We start from the raw sequence: 15,605 nt of genomic DNA on the forward strand, positions 1-15,605 counted from the left end.
CACGCCAGTCAGTGACTAGGCTAGTCCAGTCAGCAGTTGGACTTGGTCAAACTGGACAGCGGGCCCACTTGTCATTGGCTGTTATGTTAATTAACATCAGTTAATTTAGTTAACTAGTTAATTAGGTTAATTAAATTAGGATTAATTAAGTTATTTATTTATTTATTTTAATTATTGTTTATTTATTTTATAATATTTTTATTATTATTTCGTTCTGGGGCATGGGGCCCGTTGTCCAGTGGCACAGAGGCCATAGCGGGCATGCGGGTGGCGGGAAACGGGCACGGGCGTGGGCACCCGTCGAGGCCGACCCGGGCGCGGCGGACGGATCCCAGGGGCGTCGGCTGACCGGGTCGCTATTTGCGGCGGCGGCGAGCATAGGGGGCGGCGGTGCGAGGGCGCTAGGGGCTGCGGGCGTGGCCAACGCGGACGGGAGCGGCAGCGAGGCGCGTGCAGCTGGGCGCGCAGCGGTTGGCGATCGCGGCCTCCGGCCACGGCAGAGCGGCTTCGGGGAACCACGGCGGAGGGGCTCCAGGCAGCTACGAGAGCAGCGGCGGCTGGAACTGTCGCGGCCGGGGCCAGCGGCGGCGGCAAGGGGGTGCGGCGAGGACGACCAGCAGCGGCAGGGCCGCACGCAGGCGGGCGGCGAGCGCCGCAGCGGGGATGAGCGGGCGCGCACTGGTAGCGGGTGGGCGCGTGGCGGGTGTGTGCGCGCACGATGGCGCGCCATGCGGGGCGTGTGCAGCCCGGAGTGCGAGCGCGGTGAGCGGGGGCTGCGCGCAGTTGGGCGGCCAGGGGGCGTTGCGCTACGGGCGGGGCGCCGGAGCTGACGAGGGAGCAGCAGGGCGCGGGGTGGCGCGCGCGCGAGCGAGGGCGCGGGCGCGTGCACGGGAACAGGGGAGGCAGAGGCCTAGGGCCTCACCGTGATGCGTAGGGACGGGGCAACGGGGTGCGGGGAGGGGATAGGGATGACGCAGCGGAGCGAGAGGCAGGCCAGCGAGGGGTGGGGGAGTCCGGCGAGGCGGCGCGTGCTCCTGACGGCGGCTGGCGACGTCGTTCGGCGACGACGAGGGCCTCCTCCCTCGATCCCGATCTAGTCGGGGGAGAGGGGGAGATATTTTTGGGGAGAGGGGGGAAGTGTCGGTGGCGGTTCGGGTGGGGGATGGTGAGTGGATAAGGGGGGGGGGGGTGGGTGGCCGGCTGGGCTGGTTTGGGCCTGCCCAGTTGGGCCGGAGCCCAGTGGGGGTTTTCCTCTTTTTTTCTTTTGTTTGTCTGTTTTTTTTCTTTTGTATTTTCTTTCTTTTATTTATTTTCTTTTCTGTTCTATTTCATTTTAAATCATTTAGGATTTTATAAAAATATGTTTGCTTTATTATAATTACCCTTGTAATATTCGGCACCCACCGAACATTTTTGTTTCAACTTTTGAAAACTTTTATTGTTGACATTAATTTGAGTTTGAATTTGACTCGGTTTTGACTCCGTTTCGAACTAACAGTACATTAGCAACAGTAACCGTGGTGACGTGGCACCATTAGTGTGGAATTACTGTAGCTTGATTACCCAGGCGTTACAAAACTCCTCCACTACAAGAAATCTCGTCCCGAGATTTAAGAGGTGGGGTAAGGGGGAAATAGTTGGTTACGATATTCTAACTAGTCTTCTCATTCCTGGCTACTCTTCTCGAAGAAGGTGATCCCTTTCATTGGTGTTTTCATTTCTCTGCTTCATATCAACGTGATGAAGTCATCATCCTTTCTTCGGGGAACTCCATCGTACTTACGAATAGGTAAGGGGCACCTCTACAACGATAGGATGTTGTAAAGGAAAATCATCTGGGGGTATCCCAAGAATGAACATATGAGTATCTCTCGAGTTGAACAAATGAAACACATCGAGAGCAAAGTAAGACGGTGCAATAAGAAGTTTCAAGCGGATAGGAAATCGTTCATTGCCTGAAACAGAGTGTAAAAGGGGTTCAGAGCAACGGGAATAAGTATTGTGTCCGATACCAGAATTGATCACTAGGAAGGTGGCTCGCAAATTACATACGAAATGAAGCGTAAGGGATAACTTCGAAACAGGGATGTACAGGAGAGTCAGGTTTCGATCCTGTGGAACCGTGGGTTATGGGCCCACCATGTGGGTTAAAAGTAGAAGGAGCGGTGACATCTTGCTCGGTCACGACAGCAAGGCATGTCAAAAGGGTAGCCTGTCAATTATGTCGGCAACAACGTCGGTACCAAGGGCGAGGGGCGAAGAGAACTATCTTCCTGCTCGTTGAACAAGGAGGACCAATAGGCAAAGTTCTCGTCCATCGATGGTTACCAGAATCTCAACAACAATAGTAACAGGGTCTTACTGACACAGTTGTACACTGAGGTGCTTATAAAAGCAGTGACGTATTAGTGCTTAGATCATATAAACCCCAAGAAGGTTAAACAGAACAATGGAAAGGAAAATATGATTATTAGATTAAACAGATCAATGGGAAGGAAAATGTGTTTAAACACATATTTCAGGGGCATATCCTTCCCAAGAACAAGCAGAGTATGATATCCAAGACCGGATAGAAGGTAGAAAACCACTTAAGTAAGGGGGAGGAAGCTCATGATATTACCCATAGAACGGTGTTTGGATAATTGAGCAGGAAACATTTAGCATTATCTTTAATGTTCTTGTTGAAAATCGGAATACCATAGACATGCTTCGAGATAGCATTGACATGGTCAGTGGGTGAAGATCAGACTCTGGAGACACAAAGGATCCATCAGGAATAACTTGAAGAATAGGTCTTACAATTCCCTCATGGAAGAAGGGATAGCCTTGCTGAAAAGGAATCTATAACAACAAGTCCTCCGATCAGGTGTGATAGGCATGACCCCACCTTACCGATATATAAGGACCAATGTAATAACTCTTGGAAATATGTTCGAACCATCATATCTGATCGAGATTTAGATCTGATTGGTGCCATGATGCCTCAGACTCAGGATGCCTGAGAAGAAAAGGTGCAACAAAATTGATGAGACGACAATGTAAGATTCTCGGGAAATGTACTATGGAAGCGAGTTCCAAAACAAGAGTTCACCATTAAACCAAGGGGAGGATGAAGAGGTGGCTGATGAACTCAGCGACAATTCATTGAGATTTTCAAAAGATGGATTTCCACACTTATGTGAACAAGGAGTCAACATTTGTCGGATCAAATGATATAAGGATGTATGCTCGAGGAAAACATACACAATTAAGAATTGGTTGAAAAGTGCACCCAAAATATGGTCTTAGGTAGCATGATCAATGTTAGAAAGGTGATTCAACAACCAATAGTCTAAGAATGAAATATCGACCATTAACTTGAAAGCAATAGGGTGCTAGAGACACGAACAAGTTTGTGTTGAACAGAAGGCAATAAAGTGGTCGATGATAACACAAATCATCAAGGGCAATGAGGGTACTCCTCATCATGAATTCAATTAATATCTTGGAAGGGGTCAAAAAGTTGATGATGATCACGACAAATCTTGTCGAGAGGCTCCATGAGGATGCAATCGCTCGGCGATGACATCAAGCCAAGGGAATGGTGAAGCAAAAGTTTATTATAACCATAGATAAGATGCCATCTCAGAATTCAGAGTTTTCTCTCAAGACAAACAATATGATGGTGAAAGTTCGATGTAAGCTTAGAGCACTGTCGGGATTGAGTCCCGAGGATGAAGGACATAGGTAGAATGGCCAAGCAGTCAGCCTGACGATGATGATGTAGTCAATCAGATGGGAATGACACTATCGAGTACAAACTCGTAAGCATTGAAGATTAATAAGAGTTGTTGAATCGCAGCGCGGACTCGGTTCAGTTATCGGTGTCTTTGAGTGTTTAATAACTCCGAGTCCATTAAAAATTGTAATCAGCGAGAATGTAGTACTTGATGAAGAACTCACAAGAAGTTATGTAGTTCAAAGATAATCTCGAGATACCAGAGGGTAATACTCGACAGTAGATCAAAGTAGAGGTTGGACTGGTGTATTTGACTTGCAAAAAAAAACAAGTGCTTTAACTTGTCTGAGAAATGGGATCAAAGAGAAAATATGGTCGGAACCACGATTGCATAGGATCAATTCAAAGATACCAAATGATGTAACATCAACGAAATAGTTATTATTACCAGAAGCTTCTATGGTAGGATTTACATTGTGTCCATGGGCATGAACACAAAGTTCAAGGTCGACTCCCACTTCTTCAATGTATAACCTTCCATTCACCTCTCGTATTTCATAAATGACATTAGTTGTTGGAAGTTTTTTTTTACCTGGTGCAATACCAGATAAGTATGACCAGTGAAATCTTTCGGGTTCACACATATTAGGGAAGGCGTAGGTTCAACCCATCAGGGCATCTTAGGAACATATACCACAAACTTCGGAGTAAATAATACAAGTTCGAAAGTAGAGCATGGTTCACAAAGCAGAGGATACAATTTACCAAAGGCATTATGTATCCGAAGAAAAGCTCATAATGCTTAATGAGTATGAAGGACGGTGTCGAATAAAATCCAACAAAGGATTTAGCGGTCCTAAATGGATCTGATGTGAGTATCAGTACTCAATCAGAAGGGGGAAAGAATGCAAAGGCATTAGATTATAGAAACAGCTGAATAATTCGACGTTCAAGTTTAAGGGAACTAGGTGGACAATCAATTACAACATGATTGGTCGAGATCCAGCCATGTCTAGAATGACGTATGAGTAGGAAGGTCAAATTTCAGGGTTCGGATGATGATTGCGATCAATCGCAACATAATGAATCAATAGGCTCAAGAAGACAATGACAAAGGATGTTAATGAATATTGCTGGACATATGGATTTAACCATAATGTGGGTAGACAAGACTTTCGGGAGCACTAGGCTTTAGTCGTGATCACCTCCTGCATAGCCGACCCGTCTTTAGTCACCAACTGCATAGCATGTATTTATGTATAAGTACATACTCGTGATCACCTCCCGAGTGATCACGGCCCGATAGTATAGCATGTCAGACAGACAAGAATGTAGGGCCACTAATGATAAACTAGCATCCTATACTAAGCATTTAGGATTGTAGGTAAGGTATCAATAACTGTAGCAACAATGACAGGCTATGCATCAGGATAGGATTAACGAAAAGCAGTAACAAGCTACACTACTCTAATGCAAGCAGTATAGAGGAGAGTAGGCAATATCTGGTGATCAAGGGGGGGGGGCTTGCCTGGTTGCTCTGGCAAGAGAGAGGGGTCGTCAACACCATAGTCGAATTGGGGGTCGCCGGAAGTCTCGGGGTCTACCGGAAAGAAGTAACGGAGGGGGAACACAATAAATAACGGTGCAATCAAAGCATCACAAGGCATAACATGACAATACACGGTGCTAGGGGTGCCCTAACGCGGTATGCGGTGGTACCGGCGAAGGGGGGAAACCTCTAGGAAAATATCCTCGGGGTTTCGCGTTTTCGGACAAATGAATTAGAGGGGGAAAGTTGCGTGTTTGCTATGCTAGGGATGCGTGGTGGACGAACGGGCTGCGTATCCGGATTCGTCTCGTCGTTCTGAGCAACTTTCATGTACAAAGTTTTTTCATCCGAGCTACGGTTTATTTTATACTAATTTTAAAGGTTTTAATCAAATTCTGGAATTTAAATTAATTCAAAATAAAAAGGGGAATTGCTAAATGCACACAGAAGGGTACACAGCAGTGGCTTGTGAGGCTGACAGTGGGACCCAGTTGACTGCCAAGTCAGCAGTCAATTGGTCTGCTTTGACTAGTCAAAGGTCCAGCAGGGACCCGCCGGTCAGTGACTAGGCTAGTCCAGTCAGCAGTTTGACTTGGTCAAACTGGACAGCGGGCCCACTTGTCATTGGCTGTTATGTTAATTAACAGCAATTAATTTAGTTAAGTAGTTAATTAAGTTAATTAAATTAGGATTAATTAAGTTATTTATTTATTTGTTTATTTATTTTAATTATTGTTTATTTATTTTATAATATATTTTTTATTATTTCGTTCTGGGGTGTGGGGCCCGTTGTCCAGTGGCATAGAGGCCATAGCGGGCACACGGGTGGCGGGATACGAGCACGGGCATGGGCACCCGTCAAGGCCGACCCGGGTGCGGCGGACGGAGCCCAGGGGCATCGGTTGACCGGGCCACTGTTTGCGGCGGCGGCGAGCGCAGGGGGCGGTGGTGCGCAGGCTCTAGGGGCTGCGGGCGTGGCCAACGCGGACGGGAGTGGCAGCGAGGCGCGGGTGGCTGGGTGCACAGCGGTTGGCGAACGCGGCCTCTGGCCACGGCAGAGCGACTTCGGGGAACCATGGAGGAGGGGCTCCAGGCAGCTACGAGAGCAGCGGCGGCTGGAACTGTCGCGGGCGGGGCCAGCGGCGGTGGCAGGGGGTGCGGCGGGGACGACTAGCAACGGCGGGGCCGCTTGCAGGCGGGCGGCAAGCGCCGCAGCAGGGATCAGCGGGTGCGCACTGGTCGCGGGTGGGCGCGTGGCAGGCATGTGCGCGCGCGATGGTGCGCCATGCGGGGCGTGTGCAGCCCGGAGTGCGAGCGCAGTGAGCGGGGGCTGCGCACAGCGGGCGGCCAGGGGGCGTTGCGCTGCAGGCGCGGCGCGGAGCTTACGAGGGAGCAGTAGGGCGCGGGGTGGCGCGCGCGCGAGCGAGGGCACGGGCGCGTGCACGGGAACAGGGGAGGCAGAGACCTACGGCCTCACCGTGATGCATAGGGACGGGGCAACGGGGCGCGGGGAGGGGATGGGGATGACGCGGCAGAGCGGGAGGCAGGCCAGCGCGGGGTGGGGGAGTCCGGCGAGGCGGCGCGTGCTCCTGACGGCGGCTGGCGACGGCATTCGGCGGCGACGAGGGCCTCCTCCCTCGATCCCGATCCAGTCCGGGGAGAGGGGGAGATATTTTTGGGGAGAGGGGGGAAGTGTCGGTGGTGGTTCGGGTGGGGGATGGTGAGTGGATAACGGGGGGAGTGGGTGGCCGGCTGGGCCGGTTTGGGCCTGCCCAGTTGGGCCGGAGCCTAGTGGGGGTTTTCCTCTTTTTTTTCTTCTGTTTGTCTGTTTTTTTTCTTTTGTATTTTCTTTCTTTCTTTTATTTATTTTCTTTTCTGTTTTATTTCATTTTAAATCATTTAGGCATTTTATAAAAATGTTATTGCTTTATTATAATTACCCTTGTAATATTCGGCACCCACCGAACATTTTTGTCTCAACTTTTGAAAACTTTTATTGTTGACATTAATTTGAGTTTGAATTTGACTCGGTTTTGACTCCATTTCGAACTAACGGTACATTAGCAACAGTAACCGTGGTGACATGGCACCATTAGCATGGAATTACTGTAGCTTGATTACCCGGGCGTTACAACGCAACAACCCCCTTACTCGGGTTTGTGTTTCAGTCACTCACGCAACCCACTATAAGCGAATCATAAAAGTATTGAAACACCCAACAATGGGAATCCCTCACGCTTGCGTGACACGGAGGGCACCATAGGACAACACTAAAGTAAAACGTACAACTCATACCAATCTAGATCATCAATCAACCTAAAGACAAAGGATATCTACTCAAAACATCATAGGATGGCAACACATCATTGGATCATAATATGTGGCATAAAGCACCATGTTCAAGTAGGGATTACAGCGGGGTGCGGGAGAGTGGACCGCGTAAAAGAGATGAGGATGGTGATGATGATGGTGATGTTGATGAAGACGGTCACCGCAGCGATGATTCCCCTCCCAAGGGCACTCCGGTGCCACCAAGAGAGAGGTGGAGAGGTTCTCCCCCTTGTGCGTCCTCCTCCATGGCCTCCCCCTAGATGGGGAGAGGTTCTCCCTCTGGTACTTGGACTTCATGGTGATGATGGCGCCTCCGGGATCCTCCTCCATGCCCTCCGGTGATGATGGCCCCCTCCGGCAGGGTGCCAGAGAGGGCCTAGATTGGTTTTCGGTGGCTACAGAGGCTTCTGGCGGCGGAACTCCCGATCTAGGTTAATTTTCTGAGGTTTTTGTATCTATAGGAATTTTTGGCATCGGTCTCACGTCAAGGAGGTGCCCGAGGCGTCCATGAGGCAGGCCCATGCGCCTCAGGGGCGTGGGCGCGCCCCCCACCCTCGTGGACGCCCCGGGACTCTCCTGGCCCAACTCTTTTACTCCGGGGTCTTCTTTTGGTCCATAAAAAAATCGTCAAAAATTGGCACTTCAATCGGACTCCGTTTGATATTCCTTTTCTATAAAACTCAAAAACAAGGAAAAAACAGAAACTGGCACTAGGCACTAGGTTAATAGGTTAGTCCCAAAAATCATAAAAAAGCATATAAATGCATATAAAACATCCAAGGTTGATAATATAATAGCATGAATACTTCATAAATTATAGATACGTTGGAGACGTATCAACATCCCCAAGCTTAATTCCTGCTCGTCCTCGAGTAGGTAAATGACAAAAGAAATAATTTATGAACTGTGAATGCTAGCAAGTGCATAAGTTTCATCAATGATAGTTCCAATAACTTTTTCTAGCATCATTATGTATCATAACAGTAGCTCATCTTCATAAAACTTTTCATGATCAAGTAACAAGCTATTCACATGTTAAAGTATAGATCATAAACTTTCTTGAAACTAACAAACTATATTCTCAGTCATCAAACAATTGCAATTCATCTTATTTTCAGGAAGGGTCTATGTCAGAGCGTTGAGTTAGCAAACTCCACATACTCAACTATCATTTAATCTTTCACAGTTGCTAACACTCACGTGATATTTATGGGTTCAAAGTTTTAATCAGACACAGAGAAAGATAGGGGCTTATAGATTCGCCTCCCAACCTTTTACCTCAAGGGTAATGTCAACGATAATAATTCATGATAACTTACATCCAATTGGATAAATATACCAGGATCTTTCCAACACAATGTGCTTGCCAAAGGATAAAATGTAAAAAGGAAAGGTGAAGATCACCATGACTCTTACATAAGGGTAGAAGATAAAAGTAGAAGATAGGCCCTTCGCAGAGGGAAGCAGAGGTTGTCATGCGCTTTTATGGTTGGATGCACAAAATCTTAATGCAAAAGAACGTCACTTTATATTGCCACTTGTGATATGGAACTTTATTATGCAGTCCATCGCTTTTATTTCTTCCACTTCACAAGATCGTATAAAGATTATTTTCTCCACATTAATAGATCATACATATTTAGAGGGCAATTTTTTATTGCATGCACCGATGACAACTTACTTGAAGGATCTTACTCAATCCATAGGTAGGTATGGTGGACTCTCATGGCAAAACTGGTTTAAGGAATGTTTGGAAGCACAAGTAGTATCTCTACTTGGTGCAAAGAATTTGGCTAGCATGAGGGGGAAAAGCAAGCTCAACATGTTGGATGATCCAAGACAATACACTTCATTTCGGATATAAGAAAACATAACCCATTACGTTGTCTTCCTTGTCTGACATCAACCTTTTAGCATGTCATATTTTAATGAGTGCTCACAAGTACAAAAGATGTCCAAGATAGTATATTTATATGTGAAATCTCTCTTCCTTCAATATTCTTTCACGAATTGTTCAAGTGACCAATTCTATGTTTGCTAACTTTCAATAAGTTTACTACCTATACTTATTCTATGTGAAGTCATTACTCCCCATGGTATAAGCATATGAAACATATATAAATTCAGATTTATGATATTCAATTATTCAACCATTTACTCAAAGGATATACGTGAAGCATGTGAGTAAATGACAAACTACTCCAAAAGATAATAGTGAAGGGCACTGATTAGTCAAATAATTAAGTAGCCATGGGAGGATTCTTTTTCATTTAATATTTTAGATCCAATTATTTTATTCAAATAGCAGGTAAAATAGAAAATACGCTCCAAGAAAAACACATATCATGTGTCGAATAAAAATATAGCTCCGAGTAAGGTATACCGATAATTTTGAAGACAAAAGAGGGGATGCCTTCCGGGGCATCCCCAAGCTTAGGCGCTTGAGTCTTCCTTAAATATTACCTTGGGGTTCCTCGGGCATCCCCAAGCTTAGGGTCTTTCCACACCTTATTCTCCTCATATTGATATGTCACCCAAAGTTTTCAAGATTTGGGTGAGATATCGCAAACTTTGGGTGAGATATAGATATGAGGAGAATAAGGAGTGGCAAGATCCTAAGCTTGGGGATGCCCCGGGAAGGCATCCCCTCTTTCGTCTTCCTCTATCGGTAACTTTACTTGAGGCTATATTTTTATTCATCACATGATATGTGTTTTGCTTGGAGCGTCTTGTATGATTTGAGTTTTTGATTTTTAGTTTGCCACAATCGTCTTTGTTGTACACACCTTTTTGGAGAGAAACGCATGAATCGTGATTTATTAGAATGCTCTATGTGCTTCACTGATATCTTTTGAGCTAGGAAAAAATGCTCTAGTGCTTCACTTATATCTTTTTAGAGCACGGCGGTGGTTTTATTTTATAGAAATCGATGAACTCTCATACTTCACTTATATTATTTTAAGAGCCTTTATAACAACATGGTAATTTGCTTTGGTTATAAAATTAGTCCTAATATGATAGGCATCCAAGAGGGATATAATAAAAACATTCATATAAAGTGCATTGAATACTATGAGAAGTTTGATTCCTTATGATTGTTTTGAGATATGAAGATGGTGATATTAGATTCATGCTAGTAAGTAGTTGTGAATTTGAGAAATGCTTGTGTTAAGGTTTGTGAGTCCCGTAGCATGCACATATGGTGAACCCTTATGTAACTAAGTTGGAGCATGAGATGTTTTTTGATTGTCTTCCTTATGAGTGGCGGTCGGGGACGAGCGATGGTCTTTTCCTACCAATCCATCCCCTAGGAGAATGCACGTAGTACTTTGTTTTGATGACTAATAGATTTTTGCAATAAGTATGTGGGTTATTTATGACTAATGTTGAGTCCATGAATTATACGCGCTCTCACCTTTCCGCCATTGCTAGCCTCTCTAATACCGCACAACTTTCGCCGGTACCTTAAACCCACCACATATCCTTCCTCAAAACAGCCATCATACCTACCTAGTATGGCATTTCCATAGCCATTCCGAGATATATTGCCTTGCAACTTTCCACCATTCCGTTTATTATGACACACTCCATCATTGTCATATTGATATGCATGATCATGTAGTTGACATCTATTCGTGGCAAAGCCATTCATCATTTGTTTTATACTTGTCACTCTTGATTCATTGCACATCCCGGTACACCGCCGAGGCATTCACATAAGTCATATTTTTGTTCTAGTATCGAGTTGTAAGTAAATAAAAGTGTTATGATCTTCATTATTAGAGCACTGTTCCATGTGAGGAAAGAAAAAAAGATAGAGAAAGCCAAATAAAAAAAGAGAAGGCCCGAAAAAAAGAGAAAATATAAAAATGAGAGAAAAAGAGAGAAGGGACAATGTTACTATCCTTTTTGCCACACTTGTGCTTCAAAGTAGAACCATGATCTTCATGATAGAGAGTCTCCCATGATATCACTTTCATATACTAGTGGGAATTTTTCATTATAGAACTTGGCTTGTATATTCCAATGATGGGCTTCCTAGAAACGCCCTAGGTCTTCATGAGCAAGTAAGTTGGATGCACACCCACTTAGCTTTTCTTTTTCAGCTTTCATAAACTTATAGCTCTAGTGCATATGTTGCATGGCAATCCCTACTCACTCACATTGATATCTATTAATGGGCATCTCCATAGCCCGTTAATACGCCTAGTTGATGTGGTTGATGTGGGACTATCTCCTTCCTTTTGTCTTATCCACAACCACCATCTATTGCACCTATAGTGCCATGTCCATGGCTCATGCTCATGTATTGCGTGAAAGTTGAAAAGGTTTGAGAACATCAAAAGTATGAAAAAATTGCTTGGCTTGTCATCGGGGTTGTGCATGGTTTGAATATTTTGTGTGATGAAGATGGAGCATAGCGAGACTATATGATTTTGTAGGGATAAGCTTTCTTTGTCCATGTTATTTTGAGAAGACATAATTATTTGTTAGTATGCTTGAATTATTATTGTTTTTATGTCAATATTAAAATTCTGTTTTGAATTTTACGGATCTAAACATTCAAGCCACAATAAAGAGAATTACATGGATATATATGTTAGGTAGCATTCCACATCAAAAATTCTATTTTTATCATTTACCTACTCGATGACGAGCATGAATTAGGCTTGGGGATGCTTGATATGTCTCCAACGTATCTATATTTTTTGATTGTTCCATGCTATTATACTATCTGTTTTGGATGTTTTATATGCATTAATATGCTATTTTATATGATTTTTGGGATTAACCACTACAAAAAAATACACTTCCATGATGATACGTGTTTGTCACAGTAGGTCACGTTTTCTGTCATGCATGTACATCCATGACAATTTTATGACAGAATCAAGATAGTCATACATGTGCTCTCGTAGAAGTGTTACACGACATTACCAAAATTATCATCATGGAAGTGTCCACTTCCATGACGTTAAATCGCGCGTCACAGAAGTGCTTTCGTCAAGGGTGATCGACACGTGGCATCCATCGTAACGGAACGCCGTTAAGCTATCGGGTCGGGTTTTGGATCCGATAACCCGTTAACAGCCCAGACCAATGGGAAATTTCCACATGTAAAATTCTGTTTGGCTGATGGAAACACGTGTTAGCTCCGCGTTGGCACATGTGTCACTCATCCAATGGGCGAGGTGCGCTTATGATATGTTGACACGTGGACCGGCCCAAAAGTGGACCATAAAGTTTAAATGGGCCGACCCAACTAAAGGCCCGCAAGATTTTGCGGACCATAATGGGCTGGCCCAGCTAAAGGCCCACGAGATTTTGCGGACCATAATGGGCTGGCCCGGCTAAAGGCCCACAAGATTTTGCGGGCCATAATGGGTCGGCCCAGGTAAAGGTCCATAAGATTTTTGCGGGCCACAATGGGCCGACCCAGGTGAAGGCCCACAAGATTTTTGTGGACCATAATGGGCCGGCCCAGCTAAAGGCCCACGATATTTCACCGACATTAATGGGCCAGCCTAGCTATAGGCCCACAAGATTTTGAGGACCCTAGTAGGCTGGCCCATTAACTGGCTGCCATGTTTTGGGCCAAATGTCGGCCCATATTTGATCTGGTCCATTAATGGCCTGCCACGTTCCGGGCCTAACAATGGCCCATATGAGATCCGGCCGTTAAAAGCCTACCATGTTCTGGGCCAAATTACGACCCAGATCAGGACCGGTCCTTTAAGAGGCTTTGGGCTAAATTATGGCCCATATCAGATTCGGCCCGTCAACTGGACACGATGCTTTTGGGCCCACTTGCTAAAGGCCCATTTAGTAATTCGGCCTGATATTATTTTCGGCCTATTAAGGGCCCGTTTAACATTTTGGCCCTATAGTAATTTCGGCCTATTAAAAGCCCATCATATAGTTGGGCCTAACTATGGCCCGGTTTGATTGGCACAATCATGGGTCTGGTCCATTTCAGGCTGCTGCCGGCCCGTGAGCTGTTTGGCACTTTTCAGGCCCAACCTACTTCTCAGCCTCCTAAAATCCCATTGAGTTTTCTTGCGAAAAGAGGGCTGGCGGTTTACTCGGCCTATTAAAGGCCAGAATCTACTAGTGGGCCAGTTTACATAGGCCTTCTAACGGACCAAGATGACGGGGCCCATGATGCGGATCATACATCGTGATTGCATGATGGCCCGATTATGCACCGTAATTTTATGGTTTGGCCGGTTTACTGCGAAGACGGGATATATATACAGTAAACTAACTGCAGCATCGTGTATAAGAGAAAACCTAGACTATACAATAAAGAAACTATGGCATATTACATCCACTAGGCATCAAAGTTCGCCACTATGATAATAAAGCACAAGCAGACAGCAGATTACATACACGGGGCATCAAAGATCACCAGCAGTGCAACTAAACACGCTGACAAAATAATATACAAAACCGACAGCACTTCAATAGAGTTCAAGAAAGGTTGGCCCTGCAGGGGAGCTGTAGTGCAAGCAGCTGAGCAAGCTGATGAGACTGCGCTTGTTTAACACTTATATCCTCCTCACTCTGAAAGATAAACAAGCAGATAGATGACAGGTTTTGCACATAAAAGTATCAGTGCTGACAATTCATCACATTTCTTACTGGCCAATAAAGTGACATAGTTTAAAATTGCATTAACACAATATGGTATTGTTCAGGTCAAGACATGGCAGGAAATGACTTTGTGAAGGAGTTGGTAGCTTCACGACGCCACTCGATTACAGATCAAGAACTCATAAGTATCAATGGTCAGTGTACTGTCAATTTATCCCATTTCAGATTGGCAAATAAAGAGACAATTTAAATAATAGTAGAATGATATGACATTGTTCATAGTTAAGACATTGCAGAATATGACATTGTGCTGTAGTGGGTAGGTTCACCACACCACTGGATTACGGATCAAGAACAGAAGCATACATGCAATGCAATAGAAGATCACTTGCTCTCTATAGTTTAATTTACATGGTATCAAGAAGAAACTTGGTTGTACAACTGAAAACTTAAATTGAGAAGGACAAACTTTTGTTTATGAACTACATAATAAACTTTAAACATGCAATTTAATGCAAGCACCAAAAATAAATAGCTGTTGCAGTCATGCCTAACCAGATATACACAAGAAAGTTTGAAGGCTTGAGAAGACAAACTTACATTATTTGTGAAGGCAGGCTCTATAAAGCCCTTGTCCATGCTAATGGGGGGGCAGTTCAAAAAGTTTACCACCGAATCTTCTTCATAAGCATTGCCTTTATTCTACATTTTGTTAAGAGTAAATATAGATGTGACAATATAAGAAAAAATGGAGAATATTTAAGATAAGATGAACAGTGATGCTACATAACCAAGTAGCTATAAATGTAAGTACAACGATACAGGCAAAAGGTAAAGCCAAGAGCAATGTAGAGCTAAACTTCTTCAGTACCATCGGTGCTATCCAACCTTATGGTAAGAGTAAATACAGATCTTATGTGTAGAAAATGGAGTGCAAAGGAAAATTAGCTGCACAGTGATGGTACATGAACAACTACCTGTCAATATAAGTACACTAATAAAGGACAGCAGGTACTTACAAGAACAATGCAGAGCTAAAAAATTTCATTGGCATTGGATATATTCTACACTAATGTAACCATTCATACAGATCAGATAATTTGGAGCGAACAACTGATAAGCAAGCTATCATGCATACTGTTGTCACATAATGAACCAGGTATGTATGAAAGTACAGTGATACAGGACAACAGGTACTAACAAGAGCAAAGCAGCGGGCAGCATATATGTGATATCCTGTCATTCTTTTCAAACCAGAATTCTTTTTCGAGCAGATTTCCTGCAAAAATGATCCGTAAGGCACATGCGGAAAAGTAGAAGTGCAAATTGTCATGCGATATCATAGACAGTACCTCATCCTCGGCACGAGACCAGTGCATAACAAGGTTTTTCCATTCAATGTCTTCTAAATTT

Source organism: Triticum urartu, chromosome 2A (assembly GCF_056163025.1).
Source record: "Triticum urartu cultivar PI428250 chromosome 2A, HENAU_Tu73, whole genome shotgun sequence".
Lineage (NCBI taxonomy): Eukaryota > Viridiplantae > Streptophyta > Magnoliopsida > Poales > Poaceae > Triticum > Triticum urartu.